Source organism: Lynx canadensis, chromosome B4 (assembly GCF_007474595.2).
Source record: "Lynx canadensis isolate LIC74 chromosome B4, mLynCan4.pri.v2, whole genome shotgun sequence".
In the NCBI taxonomy this organism is placed as follows: domain Eukaryota; kingdom Metazoa; phylum Chordata; class Mammalia; order Carnivora; family Felidae; genus Lynx; species Lynx canadensis.
The window spans coordinates 82,066,106-82,082,666 of record NC_044309.1 but is presented as its reverse complement, the minus strand read 5'-3'; the positions used below and the strand labels follow the sequence as shown (position 1 = coordinate 82,082,666).

Sequence of the window (16,561 nt, the reverse complement as noted above, 5' to 3'; positions counted from 1 at the left end):
CAGTACACATATCATTATAACATGGAAGAAAAATACTAATAAAGCACAAGTAGGGTCCCAGACAAGGGTAATGGTGGGGGCGGGGGGACAGGTATGTGTGGTGGTGGTGGTGGTGGGGAGGGGAAATATCAGTGGAAGTGGCACCCTAATTTTTGGGTTTCTCAAATCCCCACCAAAACAAAAAATAAAAACGAAGCAGAGCAACCAGTTGGCAAAACCAAAAATTCATGGGCAACATTTGCAACAAAACTAGGTGACCAGATATCACCACAAACCCCAAACTATTGAGCAGTGGGAACAAACTCCCAAAAGCCACAAGACCTGCTTGTTATGGGTGTTTATGCAGGAGAAACAGGAAGACACAGGGTGTCAGAGGGATATGAGAACAGATGGAACAGATGGTCCAAACAACCAAGGGAAGGCATGGCAGGCCACTCTGACAAGAGTTAAAATGGAGAGAGGTTTTGCCCTCTCCAGTAGCAAGTCAATTGCTACATGTCAATATGGCCTAAAGAGGCAGGAACAGGGGCGCCTGGGTGGCGCAGTCGGTTAAGCGTCCGACTTCAGCCAGGTCACGATCTCGCGGTCCGGGAGTTCGAGCCCCGCGTCAGGCTCTGGGCTGATGGCTCAGAGCCTGGAGCCTGTTTCCGATTCTGTGTCTCCCTCTCTCTCTGCCCCTCCCCCGTTCATGCTCTGTCTCTCTCTGTCCCAAAAATAAATAAACGTTGAAAAAAAAAAAATTCAAAATTACACTTTAAAAAAAAAAAAAAAAAAAAAAGAGGCAGGAACAACCTCACCCCTTTGAGCTCTCCAAACTGACCATCCCCGGCTCCCCCACCCCCCCATTTTTTAATGTTTATTTATTTTTGAGAGAGAGAGAGAGAGAGAGACAGACAAAGCACAAACAGGGGAGGGGCAGAGAGAGAGAGGGAGACAGAATCCGAAGCAGGCTCCAGGCTCCGAGCTATCAGCACAGAGGGAGGGGCTGATGTGGGGCTTGAACTCATAAACTGTGAGATCATGACCTGAGCCAAAGTCGGCTGTTTAACTGACTGAGGCACCCGAGGGCCCCTCAGGGCTCACTTTCAGGATAGGTCCCATACTGAAGAGAAACTGCTGAAAGAAAAATCAAACTTGATCAGGATAGGGACAGCAAAGACAAAGGAAGAGAAGGTCCAGATAAAGGCAGGGTAGGGGTATGAAGTCAGGAAATCTGAGAGCAAGCTGTATTTTTTAACATTACCCCCAAACAACAGAAACAGGAGCTCTGTCAAAATAGGAAAGCTAGGGGCGCCTGGGTGGCGCAGTCGGTTAAGTGTCCGACTTCAGCCAGGTCATGATCTCGCGGTCCGTGAGTTCGAGCCCCGCGTCAGGCTCTGGGCTGATGGCTCAGAGCCTGGAGCCTGCTTCCGATTCTGTGTCTCCCTCTCTCTCTGCCCCTCCCCCGTTCATGCTCTGTCTCTCTCTGTCCCAAAAATAAATAAACGTTGAAAAAAAAATTTAAAAAAAAAAATAGGAAAGCTACCTGAACAAATCCTTCAGAAAAATTAAATTCAGCTAAAAATGAGCAACAGGAAGTGTCAGATTAAATCCTGTACAACAAACAAACAATAAATAAACGCTCTACAAAATTACTATAAGGAAAAAGAGAATGGGGGGCACCTGGGTGGCTCAGTCGGTTAAGCATCCAACTCTTGACTTTGGCTCAGATCATGATCTCACACTTCGTGAGTTCAAGCCCCACATCAGGCTGTGCGCTGACAGCCCAGAGCCAGCTTGGGATTCTATCTACCCCCTTGCTCTCTGCCCCTCCCCCACTTGCTCTCTATCTCTCTCAAAATAAATAAAAAATAAACTAAAAAAAAAAAAAGAAAAAAGAATTAAGAACAGAAAAATGTTTTTACAAAAAGAAAGCATGCCAGAGAGATATGCTCAGAAAGTAGAATATTATAACATTTTATTTCAAAATGAAATAAAAGACATCAAGAAAGTGATACGAGAGGGGCGCCTGGGTGGCGCAGTCGGTTAAGCGTCCGACTTCAGCCAGGTCACGATCTCGCGGTCCGTGAGTTCGAGCCCCGCGTCAGGCTCTGGGCTGATGGCTCAGAGCCTGGAGCCTGTTTCTGATTCTGTGTCTCCCTCTCTCTCTGCCCCTCCCCCGTTCATGCTCTGTCTCTCTCTGTCCCAAAAATAAAATAAAAAACGTTGAAAAAAAAATTAAAAAAAAAAGAAAGTGATACGAGAAATGAAAGAATAACACAAATCAGAATATTAAAAAAACTAAAAATGTTTGAAATGAGAGAACTCAAGGAAAAATTAGAAGTAAAAGAAAAAAACATTTAGAAATGAAGACGAAACTATAAGGAACACTAGAGCAAATAAACACAATAAATAATGCCTTAAAATTATCAAAGATGTGGGGCACTGTCTGGCTCAGTTGGTAGAGCATGTGACTCAGGTCTTGGGGTCATGAGCTTGAACCCCACTTTAGATGTAGAGTTTACCTAAAAGAAAAAAAAATTGAAGAGGAAACAATTTTAAAGTAAAAAAAAAAATGAAGAAAGATGGTTCAAGAGAAAGTGACAAATAGTAAAGACATAGAAGATACAAAATTCTTGGCTCACCTTTTTATCCCCTTAGGCATCTTTCTTTGAGCATCTTCAAGAGCTCCACTAATAGGTTAATAGAAATCTCTGAAAAAGAAAACCAAAGCAAAGGCACACAAAAAAATGCCAAACAAAAGCAACCCAAAAGCTACTCAAGACTTTTCTGAAATTAAAATTTTCAAAACTAGGGGCACCTGGGTGGCTCAATCCATTAGGTGTCTGACTCTTGGTTTCAGCTCCAGTCATGATCTCATGGTATGTGGGTTTGAACCCCGAGACGGGCTCTATGCTGACAGTGTTGACACTGCAGGGGCTGCTTGGGATTCTCTCTCTCCCCCTCTCTCTCTGCCCCTCCCCACCTCTCTCTCTTTCTCAAAATAAATAAAATAAAATAAAAATTTAGGGGTGTCTGGGTGGTACAGTCGGTTAAGCATCTGACTATTGATCTTGGCTTGGGTCATGGTCTTGTGGTTCGTAGGTTGGAGCCCCACATCGGGCTTTGGGCTGATGGTGCAGAGCCTGCTTGGGATTGTCTCTGCTTCTCTCTACCCCTCCCCCACTTGTGCACACACTCTCTCTCTCTCTCTCTCTCAAAATAGATAAATAAACTTAATTTTAAAAAATGTATTTAAAAAATTCAAAAAATTTTCAAAACTAGGAGCACCTGGGTGGCTCAGTCAGTTGAGCATTCAACTTTGGCCCAGGTCATGATCTTGTGATTCACCAGTTCAAGCTCCACGTCAGGCTCTGTGCTGACAGCTCAGAGCCTGGAGCCTGCTTCAGATTCTGTGTTTCCCTCTTTCTCTCTGCCCCTCTCCAGCTCACTGTCTCTCTCCCCCCAAAATAAATAAAAACATTAAAAAATTTATTTTCAAAACTACATATTAAAAGAACATAGAGAGGTGGGAATGCAAGCTGGTGCAGCCACTCTGGAAAACAGTATGGAGGTTCCTCAAAAAACTAAAAATAGAACTATCCTACCACCCAGCAATTGCACCACTAGGTATTTATCCAAGGGATACAAGTGTGCTGTTTTGAAGGGACACATGCACCCCCACGTTTATAGCAGCACTAGCAACAACAGCCAAAGTATGGAAAGAGCCCAAAGGTCCATCGATGGATGAATGAATAAAGAAGATGTGGTATATATATATACAATGGAGTATTATTCGGCAATCAAAAAGAATGAAATCTTGCCATTTGCAACTATGTGGATGGAACTGGAGGGTGTTATGCTAAGTGAAATTAGTCAGAAAGATAAAAATCATATGACTTCACTCATATGAGGACTTTAAGAGACAAAACAGATGAACGTAAGGGAAGGGAAACAAAAAGAATATAAAAACAGGGAGGGGGACAAAACAGAAGAGACTCATAAATATGGAGAACAGACTGAGGGTTACTGGAGGGGTTGTGGAAGGGGGGATGGGCTAAATGGGTAAGGGGCACTAAGGAGTCTACTCCTGAAATCATTGTTGCACCATATGCTAGCTAATTTGGATGTAAATTTAAAAAATAAATAAATAAAATTAAAAATAAATAAATAAAAGAACATAGGGTAAGAATGGAGGCTCAAGGGGCGCCTGGGTGGCGCAGTTGGTTAAGCGTCTGACTTCAGCCAGGTCACGATCTCGCGGTCCGGGAGTTCGAGCCCCGCGTCAGGCTCTGGGCTGATGGCTCAGAGCCTGGAGCCTGTTTCCGATTCTGTGTCTCCCTCTCTCTCTGCCCCTCCCCCGTTCATGCTCTGTCTCTCTCTGTCCCAAAAATAAATAAACGTTGAAAAAAAAATTAAAAAAAAAAAAAAAAAAGAATGGAGGCTCAAATTCCAATTGTGGCCATCATTTCCACTCTGGGAATAGCCCGAAACAGCAGGAAGAGGCCAGCCAGTCCTTCCAAGGGCAGCAGCTCGGGGGTTACAACGCCAGGAAGAAGAAAAAAAGTGTCTGCTTCCAGCTTTAGGTGGGGTATTAGCAGGGAAGCTGTGAGTGAAAATAAAGTGGTGCCCTCTGATTTCAGTACAGGACCTATGGAAAAAGCTGCCAAGCCATTGCCATTTAAGGATCCAAACTCTGTGTGCACTCTGGCCATGGTGGCACGGTAGCTGGCAAGAACAGAACCTGGAAGAACCTGAAACAAATTCTTGCTTCTGAAAGGGCATTGCTGTGGCAACTGAAGGATCCTAACTACTTCAGTATTGATTGATGCTCCTCCATCCTTTAAACCAGCTAAGCTATTCTGATGGTTCAGGTCTTCTTGCCAACTACTCTGACCCCCCAGATAAAGCACCATTGAAGAATTTTCCTATATTTGGAAGCTGCCATCCGACATCATCACTGGTTAAACTGACCCTGAAGAAGGCCACAAGCATCGTTTCCTGAGCCTTGAAAAATGGAGACGAAGTGGGAAACCGTTTCAAAGGCAAACTTTGCACTCATGGTTTTGTTTCATGGAAATAAATGTATTCTGCTGTCAATCTGGAAATGTCAGTGCTCTGCCTTGGAAAAAATGTTTGGCTTTAAGGTTTTTTTCCCATTTTCCCTCCAAGGGAGGGATTTCCTGTTGAATGAAATTATACTTCAGAGGCATCTGGCTGGCTCAGTTGGTAGAGCGTGCAACTCTTGGTCTCGGGGTTGTGAGTTCGAGCACCACATCTGGTGTAGAGATCACTTAAAAAATAAAATCTTTAGGGGGGTGGGAGGGAGGGGAGGGTGGGTGATGGGTATTGAGGAGGGCACCTTTTGGGATGAGCACTGGGTGTTGTATGGAAACCAATTTGTCAATAAATTTCATATATATAAAAAAAATAAAATAAAATAAAATCTTTAGAGGCGCCTGGGTGGCTCAGTCAATTAAGTGTCTGACTTCTTTTTTTTTTTTTTTTGAATGGATTCTTTCTTTCAGAGAGAGGGCGCAAGTGAGTGAGGAGAGAGAGAGAATTCCACAAGGGGCAGAGACAGAGAGAGAAGCAAGCTCATTTGAAGTGGGGCTCAAGCTCACCCAAAGCAAGTCTGAACTCACGAACCATGAGATCATGACCTGAGCCAAAGTCAGATGCTTAACTGACTGAGCCACCCAGGCGCCCAAGTGTCTGACTCTTGATATCTGCTCAGATCATTATTTTATGGTCGTGGGATCAAGAGCCGTGTCAGGCTTGTGCTAAGCTTGGAACCTACTTGGGAAACTCTCTCTGCCCCTTAACTGTTCTCTCTTTCAAAATAAATAAGTAAACTTAAAAATAAATAAATAAAATATTTAGGTGCACCTGTGTGACTCAGTTGGTTGGGTGTCCAACTCCTGATTTCAGCTCAGGTCATGATCTCATGGTTCATGGGATCAAGCCCCTCATCGGGCTCTGTGCTCTCAGTGCAGAGCTTGCTTGGGATTCTCTCTCCCTCTCTGTCCCTCCTGCATGCTCTCACTCTCTCTCTCATTCTCTCAAAATAAGTAAATAAACAATAAAAACAAAAACAAAAACAAAGCAAAAAAATGAAATCTTAAAAAAATATTTTTTAATTATATTTCAGTTGTTGACTCAAGTATAATCATTTGACAAGAAAAAAAAAAGAATATAGAAGGCACCTAAAAATATTGACCTACAATGACTAACACCAACACATATTCGAGTAAATTTAAAGACTTTAAAGAAAAAAAATCCTTTGACCAGACAAAAAGAGCATAGACTCATAAGGGTCAAATTAGATACTTGTCAGATGTTTTGACAGCAATGTTTTATGCAAGAAGAAAAGGAAGTTAATGTATTTTAAATATTTAAGACAAGGACATGTGAGCCAAAGCAAACTAAACTTCAACTATAATGGACACAGACAAATTATTATCAATATGCAGGAACTCAGGGAATATTGTTCCCATGAGTCCTCCTCCCTAAGAAGCCCACTGGAGAACGCACTTCAGACAACCAGTCTGGAGAGACATCAACATACGGGCTCTAAGTAAACATTATTAATTACTTATTAATTACTTAGAACTGAGACTAAATGAAGGTTCAAAGAGAAAGTATAGTATATAAAGGCCATATGATCTAACAGTGTATATATTATAACCATAAAGAAATAGGGGCACCTGGGTGGCTCAGTTGGTTAAGCGTCCAACTTCAGCTCAGGTCATGATCTCACAGTTGGTGGATTCGAGCCCTACATCGGGCTCTGTGCTGACAGCTTGGAGCCTGGATCCTGTTTTAGATTCTGTGTCTCCCTCTTTCTCTGCCCCTCCCCCACTCATGCTCTGTCTGTCTCACTCTCTCTCCCTCTCAAAAATAAACATTAAAAAAATAAAAACAAAAAGAAATGGGAGGAGAATGGGGACAGTATTTGCAAAAAAAAAAAAAAAAAAGTATTGGTTTTCAGGAATCATAATTGATGGAGGTAGTATTACTAGTCATTCTGAGACTATTTCATGTATAATATGGGTTAAAGCAAATGAGTAACTCTGAAATATTCCAATTCTCTCATTTCTGTGCCCTTTAAAAACCATGTTTTTTTGTTTTTTTTTTTTAAAGAAGTCCAAGAATGCTGAGCTCCTGGCCTCTGAGTGGGGGTCCACCACCTGGATTGGGAAGTTCTGGAGACTGAATTTATGCCACAAAGCACTGACTCCACACTCAGCTCTCAGGGGCAGCAGGTTGGAGCTTCAGAGCACAGCCCCCACCCGTTCTGCCCAGAATCCGTGACCACCTGCCAAGATGTGGCCGGATGGTACACACCAGTCCTGGTACATGCGGTCACCATGGTGGGAGACACTTTCCCAAGAAGCTGCCCTGATCCTATAACCAGGCCCTTCTCTCTGACATGAAGAAGCTTACATGAGGCACAGGGTTTGGTTGGCTGGAGACATTATTATTATTATTATTATTATTATTATTATTGTTTATTTTTGAGAGAGAGAGAGCATGCGTGAATGCACAAGTGGGGTAGGGGTAGAGAGAGAGGGAAAGAATTCCAAGCAGGCTCTCTGCTGTCAGCACAGAGTCTGCCGAGGGGCTTAAACTCACAAACCTGTGAGATTGTGACCTGAGCCAAGATCTAGAGTCAGACACTTCACTGACTGAGCCACCCAGGCGCCCTAAGGAGGCTTTTGATACAATAAGTTTGTTTCATTGTTTTTTTTTTTTTTTTCAATGCTGGAATAATCTCCAATTTGGTCATTATTTTGGCCAGAGCAAAATACCAGGTGAAATTTTGAAAAGAAAGAAAACTGTCCTATTAGGGATTAAAAGACAGTCAGGGCTCACCATTTCTGTAAATCTTCTATGACTTGAGTTGATGTGGAATTCATATGGAGGATGAACACGCCATTTGCCCTGTAATGCAGGGCTGGCTTTACAGGCTGGCAATCTGTGCAATCATGCAGTCACTTAGCAGGGCTGGGGCGTCTGGTTGTGTCAGTAGGAAGAGCAAGCAACTATTGAACTGGGGGTTCTGAGTTTGAGCTCCACGTTGGGTGCAGATTACTAGAAAAAATAAATAATAATAATAAAGAAGAGAATTCCAAGCAGGCCAGGAATCCCAAGCAGGAGCCAGACATAGGGCTCAATCCTACAATCCTGGGATTATGAGCTGAGCTGAAATCAAGAGTTAGACACTTGACCCAGACACCCTGGTTCATTATAATATTTAAAAGCTTTATTGAGGTATAACTGACATACAATAAATTGCAAGTGTATAAGTTGATAAGCTCTGACATATGTATTTAAAACTATCATTACAATCAAGATAATGAACATATCTATGACCCCCAAAGTTTCCTTTGGAGCACTCATTTCTTTTTTTTTAATAGTTTTTTAATGTTTATTTATTTATTTTGAGAGGGAGAGGGAGGTAGCAAGCATGCAGAGAGAGAGGGAGAGAGAGAATCTCAATCAGGCTCTGCCTGCCCAACATGGGGCTTGAACTCACGAACTGTGAAATCATGACCTGAGCTGAAATCAAGAGTCCTACGTTTAACCAACTGAACCATCTAGGTGCCCCTCAGGAGCACTCATTTCTAATGCATCACTTGAGTATGGCTACTTTTGGGGGCAACTGCTCACTGGGGTGGACCATCTGGTGTGGGCGGCCCAATGGTGGCAGTGGCGCTGCCTTAGTGGTGGTTATGGGGGCTGCCACTTACTCTCTCAGATTTCACTTATGGCTAGTTCCTTCTCATTTTGGGCACCAACCAGGATGTTACTCTCAGAAGGCCTCTCTGACACCTCCAAATAAGAGTGGATGCTTCTTCTGTGCTCTCCCATTGCACCTACTCTATCATTGGTCTCCTTTTATGGTTATTGATGGTTTAATTACTTCTCTTTCCAGGGAGATTGCAAGCTCTTTGAGGGCAGAGACTGTGTCTATGCTTGTTTAGCATTATATCCCCAGTACCTTGAGCATACGAGGTCTTCAATAAATATTTTTGGAATGAATCAATTAATTAATCAGGGTTTTAGGTGTTGAAGATGTGAAGATGAACAACATTACATTCTGCCCCAAAAGGCTCATGGCCTAATGAAAGGGCAGGCAGGTACATAGATTCGTTGATCTCTATGAAGTACAGTAAGTGTTGTTTCGGAGTACAGCACCACGCAGGCACAAACGGAGGCCTGGTTATCTGTTTCTGCAGGGGACAGGGTCTGACAAGGTTTCAGGGTGGATGTAGTGCTTGAGTTAGGATAACGAAGATAGATTCCAGGGCAGAGGTTCATGGCTGATGTAGGTGGATTAATGGCTCCTAAGAATGTCCAAATCCTAATCTGTGAAACCTGTGAATATGTTACTTACATGACAAAAGGAACTTTGCAGATGCAAGTAAGTTAAGAATCTTGAGAAGGGGAAATTTTCCTGCAGTATCTGAGTTGGCCCAGTGAAATTACAACAGTTCTTAGAAGAGGGAGGCATGACTGTCAGGGGAATTTGAAGGTGTTATGTTGCTGACTTTGAAGATGAAGGAAGAGGCCCCAAGCCAAGGAATGCAGATAGCCTCTAGAGGCTGGAAAAGAGAAGGAAACGGATTCTCTCCTAGAGCCTCCAGAAAGAATTCAGTTCTGCTAGTATCTTGATCTTGGCCTTGCAAGACCCATTTCAGACTTTTGATGTTTAGAACTGTAAGATAATAAACCTGTGTTGTGTTAAGCCACTGAGTCTGTGGTAATTTGTTACAGCAACCATAGTAAGTAATACAACAGCCCCCCACCCAAGACCTTCCTACGTGACTTCATACATTCATTGATTCATTCATTCAGTACCATGCCCTGTTCTAAATGCTGAGGAAACAGCAGTAAAATGAAAGACAAGGCCTCTACCCTCAAGGAGTCTATATTCTAGGGAGGGTAGACATTTAATGGATAATTCAAGAAATAACTTCAGTAGGAAGTGGCATGATGAAAACAAAACAAGGTATTGGGAAGTGATCACTGGTGTGTGTGGGGAGGGGTTCCTTTAGTCAGAATGGTCAGAAGGAGATTCTCTGAGATGATGTTTGCACCAAGCCTTGAATGAGAAGGAGCCAGTTTTTAAAAATTTTAAAGCTTCTTTTTATTTTAGAGAGAGATAGAGCACCCCGGGGGAGAGGGGCAGAGGGAGAGAGAGAGAGAGAGAGAGAGAGAGAGAGAGAGAGAGAGAGAATCTCAAGCAGGCTCCATGCTTAGTGCTCAGCATGGAGTCTGATGGGGGGTTTGATCCTATGACCCTGCGACCATGACCTGAGCTGAAATCAAGAGTCAGATGCTCAACTGACTGAACCACCTAGATGCTCCAAGAAGGAGCAAGTTGTATGTTGATCTGAGGCCCTGAGAAAGGAATGAGTTTGGAATGCCTGAAGAACAGAAAAGAGACCCATGTGACTGGAGCAGAAAAAATAATGGGGAGGAGGTCAGAGAGGAAGGGAAGAGCCAGATCACGCAGAGGCTTGTATCCATAGTAAAGAGCTGGGATTTTATTTTGTATTATTAAAAAAAATTTAAGTTTATTTATTTTTGAGAGAGAGACAGAGCATGAGTGGGGAAGGGGCAGAGAGAGGGAGACACAGAATCTGAAGAAGGATCCAGGCTCTGAGCTGTCAGCACAGAGCCTGACATGAGGCTCAAATCCACAGACCTCAAGATCATGACCTGAGCTGAAGTTGGACACTTAACTGACAGAGCCACACAGGCTCCCTGAAGTTGGGAAGATTTTATTTTAATTGCAGAAGGAGGCCTTCGGAAGGATTTAAGCAGGGAAGTCACAGATTGGATTTTTTTTTTTAATAAAATAAATGTCACTATGCAGTGAATGAACTGTGACAGGTAATAGTTGGGGCAAGAAGACCAGTTATGAGGTCACTGCTGTAATCTAGGTGAGAGACAATAGTGGCTTGGACCAGAGTCATAGCACTGAAAAAGAAATCTTCTACTTGTCCTTCAGTCACTCAGTTCTTCCCCCTGGAGGCAACCATTGTTACCTCCTAATCCACTGTTTATCTTGGAGATCCTTCTAGAAATGTTCCATGTACAAATACAGTAAATGCATTAAAAAAATTCTTTTTTAATGAGAATTTGGGAAGGTTAGTAGGAATGTAGCCTACTTATAGAGTCATAAGAGGGTATGTTGTAAGTAAGAAATTATCTTACTAGATAAAATTGTCCCTAGAATAGAAAAGGGCAATTTACCACTTCAGTCCTAATCCTGTACTGATTGAACAACCCTTGGTTTTATTGTTTCATCTCCTGAGTTAACTTAACTGGCAGGGAGAACTGTCCCAAGGAAGTGACTGGTATTAATTGTTTTGCTACAGAGTGGTGCCATTAGAAAAATACAGATTGGCATGTTGGCTTTAGGGACAGCTAGACAAAGAAGACAAAATTTGGAATTAGCTCCAAATCTGGGTTTTGTAACTTATTTGTGTTTAAAACATATATAAATGGGGGAACACAAGTGACCAGAAAACCATGACCTTCATACAGAAGGCAGGGTACCTTTGGCCTAGGCAAGAGTTGAGACATAAAGATACTGGGAGCTGGTGGCACTGCAGATGCATACCAACGGAACAGAGTGGCCAGGAAGGAAAGTTCTCAGAGGACGTGGGCAGCAGAATGCTATGCCCCTGTCCCCAGGGGCTTTCTGATGAAGAACATAGGGGTCCTCAACTTTTCTATGCTCAGCTCTCCACACCAGTGCTTTCGCATATTATATTATTTGCACCTTACTCCCCCTTTCTAACATCAGCAGAGGAATTATTCCCATCATATAGTTACATGAAGATGCTTCCTAAAACAGCCAACAGTTTGCTTTTTGCAGTGCTATCTTCTTTGCTTTTGGAGCAGGTATGCAATTATAGCATTTAAATGTTGTCCTTCCTTCTCTCTCTCTTTCTTCCTTCCTTCCTCCCTCTCTTCTTCCTTCTTTCCTTCCTTCCTCCCTCCCTCCCTCCCTCCTTCCCTCCCTCCCTTCCTTTTTCCTTCCTCCCTTCCTTCCCCTCCTTCCTTCCCTCTCCCTCCTTCCTTCCCTTCTTCCTTCCTTCCCTCCCTCCCTCCTTCCTTCCCTCCTTCCTCCCTTCCTTCTTCCTTCCCTCCCTCTCTTTTTTCTTTTTCTTCCTTCCTTCCTTCCTGCCTCCCTCTCTTCTTCCTTCCTCCCTTCCTTCCTTCCCTTCTTCTTTCCTTCCTTCCTTCCTCCCTCTCTCCCTCCCTCCCTCTCTCTTTTCTCTTTTTCTTCCTTCCTCCCTCCCTTCTTCCCTCCCTCCCTCCCTTCTTCTTTCCTTCCTTCCTCCCTCTCTCCCTCCCTCCCTCTTTTCTTTATTTCTTCCTTACTTTCTTCTTTCTTTCTCTCTCCCTCCCTTCTTCCTCCCTCCCTTCTTCCTTCCTCCCTCCCTCCCTTCTTCCTTCTTTTCTCTCTCCCTCCCTCCCTTCTTCCTCCCTCCCTTCTTCCTTCCTCCCCCCTCCCTTCTTTCTTTCCTCCCTCCCTCCCTTCCTTCCCTCCCTCCCTTCTTCCTTCCTTCCTCCTTCCCTCCCTCCCTTCTTTCTTTCCTTCCTTCCTTCCTCCCTCTCTCCCTCCCTCTCTCTCTTCTTTCTTTCTTTCTTTTTCCTTCCTTCCTTCCTTCCTTCCTTCCTTCCTTCCTTCCTTCCTTCCTTCCAGTATTTTTCTAACTGTGCTCCTGGGCACCCTGGAGGTGTTTCAGGGGGTAAGAAGGGAAGTGGGGAAGAGTATAAGCACCTCATAGACACAAATACATCTTGCTTCAGAAAAAGCAAACTTTCGGGGAGCCTGGGTGGCGCAGTCGGTTGGGCGTCCGACTTCAGCCAGGTCACGATCTCGCGGTCCGTGAGTTCGAGCCCCGCGTCGGGCTCTGGGCTGATGGCTCAGAGCCTGGAGCCTGTTTCCGATTCTGTGTCTCCCTCTCTCTCTGCCCCTCCCCCGTTCATGCTCTGTCTCTCTCTGTCCCAAAAATAAATAAACGTTGAAAAAAAAAAAATTTAAAAAAAAAAAAAAAGAAAAAGCAAACTTTAACCAGTTACATATTAAGCTTCTGAGAGTTGTTCACTTGAATAAAGGATTCTGCCCACTTAAAGAACGAAAATCAGGGGCGCCTGGGTGGCTCAGTCAGTTGGGCGTCCAACTTCGGCTCAGGTCATGATCTCGTGGTCGGTGAGTTTGAGCCCCACGTCAGGCTCTGTGCTGACAGCTCAGAGCCTGGAGCCTGTTTCAGATTCTGTGTCTCCCTCTCTCTCTCTGACCTTCCCCCATTCATGCTCTGTCTCTCTTTCTGTCTCAAAAATGAATAAACGTTAAAATTTTTTTTTAAAGAATGGAAAATCATAGTTTCATTGTATTTTGCCATTTATAGGGTTTTATTACAATAGTGGAAAACAGAAAACTAAAAGCCCTGATCTAATGATGGAAAATCAACAGCTATAGTGAAAGAGCAGTCACTGGAAGAGCTTCACTGGAAGTTAAGCCAGTAGATTGTGTTTAGTGTAAAGGGGAGGCTTAACATTAAAGGGAATGTTTGAAATGCTAGGAATGTGTCTGGGGTGCCTGGCTGGCTCAGTCAGTGGAACATGATCTCCGGGTCTTGATCTCAGGGTCAGAAGTTCGAGCCCCACACTGGGTGCAGAGCTCACTAAAAAAAAAAAAAAAAAAAAAAGAAAAAAAAAAGCCAAGATTATGTCATCAAAGATTGAATCTAAAAGGAGAGGTATCTTAGGAATTGAGATGTAAATGAGAAAACTATTATAAAGTGCTTAGCAAATAGTAATAATAGGTAACATTTATTGGGGCACTGGGGTGTCTCAATTGGTTGAGCATCCAAATTTTTTATTTCTGCTCAGGTCATGATCCCAAGGTTGTGGGATTGAGCCCCATGTCAGGCTCCATGCTGAGCATGGAACTTGCTTAAGACTCTCTCTCTCCCTCTGCCCCTCTGCCCCTCTCCCTTGCTCACACACATGCTCTCTCTCTCTCAAAAATAAAAAAATAAAAATAAATAAGTAAATAACCTTATTAAAAAATAAGTAATATTTATTGTGTACTTAATGTGTGTCAGCTGCTATACTAAATGCCTTGTACATATTACCTCATTTAATCTTCAAAACACATAAGGAATTTACTATTACTCATATTTTACAGATTAGGACACTAGGTCATCAGAAGGTTAAATAACTTGCCCAATATAATATAGGTAAAATTTAGGATTTGAACCCAGGCATTTGTGACTTGAGTCTACACCTTCAATGATTTGGCTAATTTTCTGACCGAGAGTGTATGGCTAGTTTGACTCTGAGTGAGATTTCAAAACTGAGTTTTCCTATAAAATACCACTGAGAAAAATTAAAGAAAACCTAAATAAATGGAGAGATATACTGTGTTCATTGGTAGAAAGATTCAATATCATTAAGATGTCAAATTCTCTTCAAATTTATACATTAATGCAATCCCAATAAAATCTCAGACTTTTTTTTTTTTTTTAAGAAAGTGCCAGAGGAACAAAATTGGCAACTTACCCTACTTGATGTCAAGACTCACTATAAAGCTACGGTGATCAAGACAATGGTATTGTTTAAAGATAGACAAATAGATCAATGGAACAGAATAGAGTCTAGAAATAGTTCCGCAAATATAGTCAATTGATGTTTGACAAAAGTGCAAAGACTATTCAATAGAGAAAAGATAGTCTTTTCAACAAATGGGTGCTGGAACAATTGGAAATCCATAAGTAAAAAAAAAAAAAAGAATTTTGATCCATATCTCATACTAGATACAAAAATTAAAGTGCATCACAGACCTGGGGCGTCTGGGTTGCTCTGTTGGTTAAGTGTGTGGCTCTTGATTTTGGCTCAGATCATGGTCTCGCAGTTTGTGAGATTGAGCCCCACATCAGGCTCTGTGGTGACAGCACAGAGCCTGTTTGGGATTCTCTCTCTCCCCCACTCTCTGCCCCCCTCTCTCTTTCTCTCAAAATAAATAAACTTAAAAAAAAATTAAGACAAAATTGGGGCACCTAGGTGGTTCAGTTGGTGAAGTGTCCAACTTCAGCTCAGATCATGATCTCCCGGTTTGTGAGTTTGAGCCCCACATTGGGCTCTGTGCTGACAGCTCAGAGCCTGGAGCCAGCTTTGGAATCTGTCTCCCTCTCTCTCTCTGCCCCTGCCCCGCTTGCAATCTGTCTCTCTCTCTCAAAAATAAACATTAAAAAAATTTTTTTAATTAAAAAAAGTAAACTTAGGGGCGCCTGGGTGGCTCAGTCGGTTGAGCGACCGACTTTGGCTCAGGTCATGATCTCACAGTTTGTGAGTTCGAGCCCCGCATCGGGCTCTGTGCTGCCAGCTCAGAGCCTGGAGCCTGCTTCTGATTCTGTGTCTCCCTCTCTCTCTGACCCTCCCCCACGCATGCTCTGTCTCTCTCTGCCTCAGAAATAAATAAACATTAAAAAAAATTAAAAAAAAAAACTTATAAAGTGCTTCACAGACCTAAAACTATAAACTTTCAGGAGAAGAACTCAATAACCTTGAATAAGGAAACTATCTAGATTCAATACCAAAAGCATGATCTATAAAAGAAAATAAATTTGATTATAGCAAAATTAATAACTTCTGCTTTCAGTAGACACTATTAAGCGAATGAAAGAATAAGTCACAAATTGGAAGAAAAAATTTGTAAATCACATATCTAAGAAATAACTTGCATTCAGAATAAAGAACTCTCAAAAACAAAACAAAAACAAAACGCTCTCAATAAAACCTTGTTTAAAAAAAACTTTTGGGGCACCTGGGTGGCTCAGTCGTTTAAGTAACTGACTTCGCTCAGGTCATGATGTCACCATTCATGGGTTTGAGCCCTGTGTCGGGCTCTGTGCTGACAAGCTCAGAGCTTGGAGCCTGCTTCGGATTCTGTGTCTCCCTCGCTATCTGCCCCTCCCCAACTCACGCTTGGTCTCTCTCTCTCTCAAAAATAAACATTAAAAAAAAAAAAAAAGGGGCGCCTGGGTGGCGCAGTCGGTTAAGCGTCCGACTTCAGCCAGGTCACGATCTCGCGGTCTGTGAGTTCGAGCCCCGCGTCGGGCTCTGGGCTGATGGCTCGGAGCCTGGAGCCTGTTTCCGATTCTGTGTCTCCCTCTCTCTCTGCCCCTCCCCCGTTCATGCTCTGTCTCTCTCTGTCCCAAAAATAAATAAACGTTGAAAAAAAAAAAATTAAAAAAAAAAAAAAAAAAAAAAAAAAAAAAAACTCTCAAAACTCAGTAAAGGGGCACCTGGATGGCTCAGTCAATGGAGCATCCAATTCTTGATCTCAAGATAGTACGGGTTGTAAGTTTGAGCCCCACATTGGGTGTAGAGATTACTTTAAAAAAAAAATAAAGGGGTGCCTGGGTGTCTCGGTCGGTTAAGCATCTGACTTCGGCTCAGGTCGTGATCTCACGGTCCGTGAGTTCGAGCCCTGCATCAGGCTCTGTGCTGACCGCTCAGAGCCTGGAGCCTGTTTCAGATTCTGTGTCTC

At 43.0% G+C, this 16,561-nt stretch overlaps 1 pseudogene; it reads left to right on the top strand.

Moving 5' to 3' along the window:
* Positions 1 to 4,416: 4,416 nt before the first annotated feature.
* LOC115518739 lies at positions 4,417 to 4,984 on the top strand (annotated as a pseudogene).
* The last annotated feature ends 11,577 nt before the right edge of the window (positions 4,985 to 16,561 follow it).